This window comes from Mobula birostris, chromosome 7, assembly GCF_030028105.1.
Source record: "Mobula birostris isolate sMobBir1 chromosome 7, sMobBir1.hap1, whole genome shotgun sequence".
NCBI lineage: Eukaryota > Metazoa > Chordata > Chondrichthyes > Myliobatiformes > Myliobatidae > Mobula > Mobula birostris.
In genome coordinates this window covers 107,751,951-107,761,739 of record NC_092376.1, presented here as the reverse complement: position 1 = coordinate 107,761,739, position 9,789 = coordinate 107,751,951, and the positions used below count along the sequence as shown (strand labels likewise).

At 45.6% G+C, this 9,789-nt stretch overlaps 1 pseudogene; it reads right to left on the bottom strand.

Moving 5' to 3' along the window:
• Positions 1-492: 492 nt before the first annotated feature.
• LOC140200787 (high mobility group protein B2 pseudogene) lies at positions 493-1,164 on the bottom strand (annotated as a pseudogene).
• Between the last annotated feature and the right edge of the window lie 8,625 nt (positions 1,165-9,789).

Here is a 9,789-nt window from a genome sequence, read left to right as displayed (position 1 = left end):
TTAATCGGGGGTTGCTGGGCGCTGCGGCTCAAAGGGCTAATAGGGCCTATTCCACACTGTATCTCCATAAATAAATAAATATATGTGTGTGTCATATGTATGGACACAGCTAATTGAAGATCAGATTTTGAACCCAAAGCTTGTAAGTCACAATTGCACTTTTTTATTATTATTGTTTCAGTTTTATTTAAAAAAGTATTGATTCTTATCATGATCTAACCATGAGAAGTTAGCAATCACATGTAGTGACAGAAGATCTACAGAGAAAAATTGGCAAAAAACTGCAAGACTAAGAAAAATTTCTACTTTTGTCATTGAAATTTTTCCGACAAAACATTAAATAGGCAATAACATTCCATGACTTCGGAGTCCCTTTCTTCTTGAAAGGCAGTGCCTTAAAAAAATCAGCTACTTACAATTAAAACAATACAGGGCCTGGCTACACAGTGTAAAAGTACAACACTGACCATACACAGTTTTGTATCCTTTCTTTACACCTAAGCTATTGATCCAAATTACAAATGAGTTCACATTTCCTGTCCTCGCAAAGAAAAATGGATCAAGCTTAGACAAAGATTTTTTTTACATCTGTTGCTATTTAATTATCATCCTCATCATCATCTTCTTCCTCCTCCTCTTCCTCCTCCTCCTCTTCATCGTCCTCCTCCTCTTCCTCCTCCTTCTTCTTCTTCGCAGCCTGAGCTGGTTTGGCAGCAGGTTTCTTACTAGCATCATTCTTGCATTTGGCATGATATGCTGCAACTTCCTTTTCATACTTCTCCTTTAATTTGGATGCCTTTTGCTCGTATGTCTGCTTATCCTTGGGTTGCGCTGTGGACCACATCTCTCCCAGTTTCTTTGCAGCATCACCAATGGACATTCCAGGGATTCACTCTTTATCTTTGGACGCTTGTCAGAGCAGAAAATGAAAAACGCTGACAGTGGTCTCTTGGGAGCATTTGGATCCTTCTTCTTCTTCTTGTCCCCCTTTTGAGGAACACAGTTCTTCATCTCCCGATCATAACAGGCCCTGTCATTCTTGGCCAGGTCTTCAGATTTTGCCTTCTCTTTACTTGACATGGTCTTCCATCTTTCAGAACACTCCTTTGAAAACTCTGCAAAGTTGACACTGGCTTCTGGATGTTTCTTCTTGTGCTCCTCACGACAAGTCTCACAATTACATTTTGACCTGAGGTTTTGACCAACGCACCTGTCACAGATGCTTCTCAACTGTAACGCAGTAGCACTGTGGTAAACATAGCACTACAACCGCACCAGCGACTCGGGTTCAATTCCAGTGCTGTCTGTAAGGAGTTTGTATCTTCTGCCCTGTGACTGTGTGCAATTCCTCTAGGTGCTCTGGTTTTCTCCTACATTGCAAAGAGATTAGGGTTAGTATGTTAAATGGTCACATGTTACATGGGTTCATTGAGCCAGAAGGGCCTGTTACTATGCTGTATCTCGAAATAAAATAAACAAACAACGAGCTAAGTACCTCCAGGAGATTGCTTGTTGCTCCAGATTCCAGCATCTGCAGTCAATTGTGTCTAAATTTTTAATTGATTTGACATGAAAAAATATTTCGATAGAGCTTAAGGAACAAATACTCTGAGTTTAAATGTCTTGGCTTATGTTTCCACTTGTATTGGAGTTCAAAATTAAAGTGAACAATAAATAAATAGTTTATAAGTACAAAAGCAAATTTGGGAAATTATTTTTGCTCAGGAGAGTATTTATAACATAGAATTTATCACAGGGTAAAACTTTAAGAGGGAACTTGGTCTGTGCATTAGGGAAAATGGAATAAAATGAAGAGAACTGAGCAACCTGTATTGAATTTATTGCTAATGCAGACCATATTCTTTGTTATAAATTCCGTGTGACCTGATGTACTATGGCCTGGCATGCAACACAAAATAAACCTGACCAAATGAATTCCACTTTTAAACAAAAGGCACAAGTATACCAAAACAAGGGAAATAATAATACTAACACTAAAAACAGAAGAAGGAAAAAGCCAGACAACCACTCGAAACAACTCTACCATTCAGTGAGATCATTGATAGTTCTTTATCTCATACCCACTCAATCCATTAATACTTTTGAGCTTCACAAATCCATCGATCAGTCTTGAAAAGGGAATTGGAAAGTCACTTGAGACAGAATAATCTGCAGTACTGTGGAGAAAATGGGGGAAATTGAATGTTTGATAAGATCCATTATAGACTCAATGGGCTGAATGGCCTTCTTTTGCTCTACAACAATTTATGTTCCTATCCCTATAAATCAGTGGGTGAGTACTAACTCCTTCCAAAGCAAAGAAGTCCAAGGACTTACTACCTGCAAGTGAAATTTCTCTTGATATCAGACCTACATGATTCCAAGAACATAAATATCTTCTTCATAGGCAGTATCCTCAGGTTAAGAAAGTCTTGCTTCCACTGCAGTCCTGTAGGTTCTGAAGTAGCTAATGAGGGCAATGTTGGCTTGCAGACCCTACAACAGGTGGGACAGAAAGATCTTCATGGGATGGATAGGTGAGTAGATTTGGAAGTGCCCATTCCTTATGGATATTTCCACATGCTTACAAGTGGACTGAAGGCTGTCAGCAGTTGTAGTGGGGATGTCATATTCTTTCAATGAGGTTTTGACAACATCCTCATACACCCACCTGGTAGTCTGTTTCCCATAATGAAACTCAGAGCAGAAGACTAATTTTCTTCCATGGCCTTCTGTCTCTTTCACCAATCAACTTCCAGCTCTTTGCTTCATCCCTCCCCCTCCAAGTTTCACCTATCGCCTGGCGTTTCTCTCTTCTCTTCCCCCACCATTCAAATCTACTCCTCAGCATTTTTTCTCCAGTCCTGCCGAAGGGTTTCAGTCTGAGATGTCAACTGTACTTTTTTCCATAGATGCTGCCTGGCCTGCTGAGTTCCTCCAGCATTTTGTGTGTGTTGCTCCTTAATTCACATTGACTTCCTGCTGTATCCATTCTTAGTTCTTCTTTCCAGCTCTTTATCCAAGACAAGCCTCGCAGCTCTCCTTGAAGACTGAGGCAACCTATTTCCACGTTGTGTCGATCCTGTCTCCTAAATCATCCTCATCAAGGTCTTGCATGGTCCAGAATCTGTTCTTAAGCTGAGTGGTGAAGATAGATCTCACACTGGTGTCCTTGAGCTTTTCAACATCAAAAAGCCTTTGTACATATGTCCTGGTCCCAGTGCTTCCCAGCTTGAGTTTCATCATTGCTACAACAAAGTGGTGATCACTTCTTGAATCCGCTCCTCTCTGCGCCTTTACATCCTGCAAGCATTGTCTTCATGTGCCGTTGAACATTAAGTGGTCAATCTGGTTCTTGTCATGTCCATTGGATGAGCACTATGTCAGTTTGTAGATTTCACAATGTGGAACGAAGGTCCCTCCTGTGACCAGATTGTTCATGGCACAGAATTCCATCAGTCTTTCACCATTGTTATTCATCGTTCCACATCCATGTGTGCCCGTGACCCTAGTGAAGTGTGAGATGTTATTTCCCACTTTGGCATTTAGATCTCCCATAACAATGACTCTGTCATGGATTGGTGTTAACTCTACCTCTGATTGCAGCTGTTCGAGGAAAACATTATTTTCTTCAATGTCACTATTGTTAATCAGAGCATAGCACTGATGATGGTCATGTTCCCTCACTTCCCTTTAGATTGACTTTCATCAGCCCACTCCAACAAGCACTTAACAATGCCTTTCTTCAAAATGACAGCCTCATCATTATGATGCTGATCACCTTCCCTTCCTGAGTATAAAACTGTTTCACCCATTGCTACCTTTAGTCTGCAAGACCCTGTCCACCTTATTTCACTGATGCTCAGAATATGAAGGTCATAACAATGTTTTTCTGCTGTTATTTGTGCTAGTTTGCCAGTGTTGTACATGGTTTGCACATTCCAAAAACAATTTTTGTCCAAGAGACCACAACCTTGCCATGGGGTTTGGAGGCTTGCATGCCTCAATGGCTCAGAGAACTATGTTGGCTGGAGTCAGGGCCTTGTGCTTTGACTCTTGGTAGAGTCACCCATGCCAACAGCTCAAAGAGTAGAGGCTGGACTAAGAGTGGTCCATGGGTCCTCTAGGTTTGGGGTTCAGCTCAGGGTGAACAACCCTGACTGGTCAAAAGAGATTTGTTCCAGAAGCAGCAATGAAGAATCCTGCATCTGTGTGTGACTGTATTCCTGAGTCTCCACCTGGGATTTGCGTGACTGGCAGTAGTGAAAACTAAAAGAGATGGCAGAGCATGCGAACACAATGCCCTCTCTTTGTAAAATTTGTTTTTTTTTATAATCCAATGACAATTCTATTTAAGAACAACTGGTACTGCAGGGCTAGTCTATCAGGGAGCTGCTCGTTGATCAGAGTAGCTGGAGCCAGCCGAGGCCGGTACGGTGGAGAGAGTGCTGGGCAAGGTGTCGAAGGAGCCCTTCGGGATATCAGAGGAGCCCGCCAGGGTGTCAGAGGAGCCAGTTGGGATATCGGAGGAGCCAGTTGGGATATCGGAGGTGCCAGTTGGGATATCGAAGGTGCCAGCTGGGATATTGGAGGTGCCAGCTGGGATATTGGAGGTGCCAGTTGGGATATCAGAGGTGCTAGTTGGGATATCGGAGGAGCCCGCCAGGGTGTCAGAGGAGCAGACTGGGTTGCTGCTTGCTACTCGGAAGCATCGAAGCTGGTGCTGTATAACAGTAGGAGATTGTCTCAGAAACTTCACTTGCAATCACAAGACTCTGTTGAACACTGCTCATGTAAGTTGCCGTGGGCCTGTTGCCCTTGAATGGATGAGGGATAGTCTATATGGGAGCTGTGTAGCCTCAGTTGTAGAGGGAACTAGTCCTCAAGCCTCGGTATGCAGACCAGGTGAGGGACACAGGAGTGCTACCGCGTGGTTGACCTAAGATAGGATCTGGCCTCGTCCATCGCTACTGCCCTCCTGTGTTCCAGTGGTGGAATGACAGGCTCGTTGGCATACATCTTTATGCTGCCGGGGGACTATACCACCAATTGCAACCGACACAAGTGTAATTACTTCTAATGTACGCTTTATTCCTTCAGCAAACAAATGGCAGCCTCGTATGTATATAAAACCCCATCCCAAAATGAAATAACATACAATGTAACACATAACGTACACGACAAACTTAACCTCTAACAGTCTGGGTGAATTCTGACTAATGAAATTAAGGAGTCCCAACACACGTCTCCCAAAATTCACCCTAGCAGGAGCCCACAATACTCGGCTGAACCTCCTCCAGGTGCCGGAGAGGAGGAACAGTCACTGTCAGAAGGTCTGGAGGCTGGCCGGCTGGCCCCTCGGCACACGCTCTGCCACTTTCACCGGAGAGTCCAGGTCCAAGTGGGCAGGCTTGAGATAATCCACAGAAACAATGTCCACATAAAAAACTCATCCCCCGCTCCCAACACACGGATCGGGCCATCATAAATAAGGTAGCCGCAGGGGACCCCAGTGCACATATTTCGCCTACCACAGACCCAACAACAGGTCCAACTGTGGCAGACCACGCTGTGTCATGGGCACCGGAGCGAAAGTTTAGGCGCAGTCCAGAAAAGCCGAACACTGCTGCGAAGCCTGAAAATGAGCTCCCCAGAAAAGGACTGAAGGTCTGCCTGAGGGACGGTCCTCAGGCCCAACATGACCAACGGCAGTCTGTCCACCCAACAACCATCACTGAGCCATGCACGGACAGCGGCTTTCATTGAACGGTGGAACCTCGCACACAGACTGTTGGTCAGTGGGTGATAAGCTGTGGTCCGGTACAGTTTGACCCCCCCAGATCACAGGCAACCGCACACCAAAGTTCAGACATATCTCAGACTGAAGAGATATCCGATGGGACACCAAACCGAGTGATCCACGAGCCAGCAAAGTTTGCACCACCTCCATGGCTGAAACGGATGACAGCAACACTCCCTCCAACCCACGTGTGGTCCTAATCAGTGAAGATGGGGAGGTGAATAAATCCACGGGACAGGGGTGACAGGCCAACCAAATCCACATTCACGTGGTAAAAACGCTGCTCAGGGACAGCGAAAGAAGCCAAAGGAGCCTTGGTATATCGATACACCTTCGCTCCTTGACACACCAAGCAACACTAGCCCAGTCCCTGACGTCATTCTTAAACCCATGCCACACAAACTTTTCTGTCACCAGTTTCTGTGCTGCCCTCAGGCGCAGGTGAGAAAGTCTGTGGTCCACATCGAAAACACACTGCTGCCAGCTCATCGGCCTGGGTCACCCCATTGACCATCACACAGTACTGAAACACCACTGTCACTGAAAGCAATGTCCACCAGTTTCAACCTCGTGTCTGCCAAACACAGCACCTGCACACTCAGGTCCGAAACCTGCCCTTCCACCATCTGAGCGTAGTCCACACCCAACTGGACAGCAGCAGTGAAGGACTGGGAAAGGCTGTCAACCAAGAAGTTACACTTCCCTGCAACATGCTGGATATCCGCAGTGAACTCTGAAATAAAAGGAAGATGGCACTGCTGTTGAGCAGACCAAGGTTCAGAGACCTTAACCATGGTGAATGTTAGGGGCTTATGATCTACTGTAGCCGTAAACGGACGGCCCTCTAGGAGAAAACAGAAAAGCTGCACTGTCAAGCACAGGCCGTGATGCTCACGGTCGAACATGTTGTACTTGTGCTCGCAGGGGTGAACCTGATGGCTAAAAAAGGTGAAAGGTTGCCAAACGCCATTGACCAACTGCTCAACCACCGCACAGACTGTGCAATCCGATGATTCCATAGTGAGAACGATCTGGGAAGGGGTGCGCCAATGCCTGCTTAGTCTCCCAGAATGCCCTGGATCTTTTCTTCGTCCAGTCTATGACATGCTTGGCCACTTTGCCCTTAAGGGCCTTGTAGAGGGGGCACATGAGCTGAGCCACCTTCTGGATAAAAGGTGATAAATGTTCAACACACCCAAAATCTCCTGCAGGGCCCTAATGGTGACTGGCCAAGCAAAGCGCTTAATGGCCTCAACTTTAGCCGGCAGGGGAGCTGCCCCTGCTGCATTGACATGGTGTCCGAGAAAATCGACCATGGACAGTCCAAACTGGCACTTCACCGGGTTGACAGTAAGACCATGTTGACTAAGGTGCTCGAAAAGGGTTCTCAAGTGTAAGAGATGTTCGTCCCTAGAAGAGCTGGCTAGCAAAATGTCATCTAGATAAACAAACAGGAATGACAAATCCCTGAGAACGCTGTCCATGAGGCACTGAAAGGTCTGAGCCGTGTTCTTCAGCCCGAATGGCATTCGAAGGAACTCAAACAAACCAAACAGTGTAGTAACAGTGGTTTTAGGAATGTCACTGGGGTGGACAGGGACCTGGTGATAACCACGAATGAGGTCCACCTTCGATAAAATAATTTTCCCTGCCACGTGGATGTGCGAGATTGGGTATCGGTCAGGGGTCGTGGCATCATCGAGGCAGCGGTAATCGCCACATGAATGCCACCCACCCCCCTGTTTTCACACGATGTGGAGAGGAGAAGCCCATGGACTTCTGGACCATCTGACCATGCCCAGGTGCTCCATGGCATCATAATCAGCCTTGGCGATGGCTAGCTTCTCCAGGTCAAGGCGCCTGGCGTGGTCGTGAACAGGTGGGCTGTTAGTCTGTTAGTGAGGATGTGATGCTCCACCCCATGTTTAGCAGTGGAAGAGGAGAAGGTGAGTTCAGTCAGCTGGGAACTCAGTGAGGAGGCGAAGGAAGTTGTCGGGGGTGGAAAGGGTACTGGACAACTTCGAAATGCCTATGGAACTGAGCGTGCCAGAGAGGGAGTAGAAAGTCTCTGTGTTGATGAGTTTCTGGACATCAACAAGAAGGCTGTTGGTGCAGAGGAAGGTGGCCCCAGCAGGGGTGGAAACCCTGCTGCCAACACAAAATTCCAGCAGAATTCTGCCCGCTGAAGCACAATGCCATCTCATGCTTACCTAAAGTCCGGATGGCACTACCATTTACAGCCTCGAGAAACGGTCCATATTCCCCAGTATGTAGGTCCAATTCAGACATGAGCAGGATGCTCAGCCGAGGGCTTGTCTTACAGAGGAAATGGCACTGGAAACTGAGTCTGTAATGAACAACAAACTGCCAGACCTGCCCACACCCATAGCAGCTAAGAGGCGCTGGCCCTTCCATTTCCCAACTCCCTGAACCCGCAGGGGGAGCGGCATTTCTTAGCTCTCAGCCCAAACCTTGCATGGTAGAAACACAGGATAGGAGACTGTCGTTGAGCCAGAATCGTCCAGAGGAGTGTCGGGGTCACCCGTGAAGGAGTGTCAACAAAAATGGATACAAGTGTAATTACTACTAACATACACTTTATTCCAAAAGCAAACAAATGGCGACGTCGTATATATGAAATTAAGGAGTCCTTACTTTATATATATGTTTTTTTTGAGTGAATATGCTTCGTTGCATTTGATACTTGTTTTCTTTTAATGTTTGCTTGCTATTTTTGAATGTTTTACACCTTGGCCCCTGAGGAACGCTGTCTCGTTCAGCTGTATCTATGTAGGGCTTGAATAATAATTAAACTTGAATTGATTGGCACAATGAAAGAAGCACTGAACACCACCAAGATCAAGACCAAATGACCAAAACTGAGTTTTTGGCATTTACCCAACAATTCCTCCCAGAATCATTTCAGAAGAAAAGATAAAACTTCTTTGTCAATTCCGACTCATTGTTCAATCTTCTAAGCATCCCGGTATCAGGTCTAATCTGACACTAAGGTTTTTAAACAACACATTCCCCAAATGCAGATTATTCTTTAATGCACACTAAACTAATTTTCCTTTACAGAACTCATGCACTTAACCCAATAATGTGATGCATATGTCAAAACAAAAATGCCAATATTCCTGTACTAGCTGAAATGTCCTCATTTCCTTCATTTTATGGAACTTATAAATTGTATTTTGACTTGAAAAGCCTTGTAGATATTAGATTAGATTCAACTTTATTGTCATTGTGCCAAGTACAGGTACAAAGCCAATGGAATGCATTTAACATCTGTCTAGAAATGCAAAGAATAGTGTTATTTACAAAATAACTGTAAATAAAAAAAGTGCTACAGCACACAAATATAAAAGTACTGAGACAGTACAATACGGAGGCAATACTGCTTATCGCTGTGATGTTAGGTTCAGCAGGGTCACAGCCTCAGGGAAGAAGCTCTTCCTGAGCTTGCTGGTGCAGGAGCAGAGGCTCCTGTAGCACCTACCAGATGGGAGGAGAGTAGAAAGTCCATTGTTAGGGTGAGATGCATTCCTGATAATGCCTTTCACCCTGCCCAGGCAGCATTTATGGTAGATATTCTCACTGATGGACAATTGAGTGCCGATAATCTGCTGGGCAGTTTTCACCACACGCCGGAGTGCCTTGTGGTCCGATACGGGACAATTGTCATACCACACTGAGATGCAGTAGGTGAGTATGCTCTCAATGGTACAGCGGTAAAATTCCGTCAGTATCCTGGGACAGAGGTGAGCTTCCTTGATGCTCCACAGGAAATAAAGGCGCTGACGCGCCCTTTTGATCAGGATGGAAGAGTTCAGGGACCAGGTGAGATCCTCGGAAATGTGGACACCAAGGAATCTGAAGCTTGATACACGCTCCACTACAGTTCTGTTGATGTAGATGGGGATGTGAGTGTGACTCCTGGCATGCCTGAAGTCCACAATGATCTCCTTGGTCTTCTGGGTGTTAAG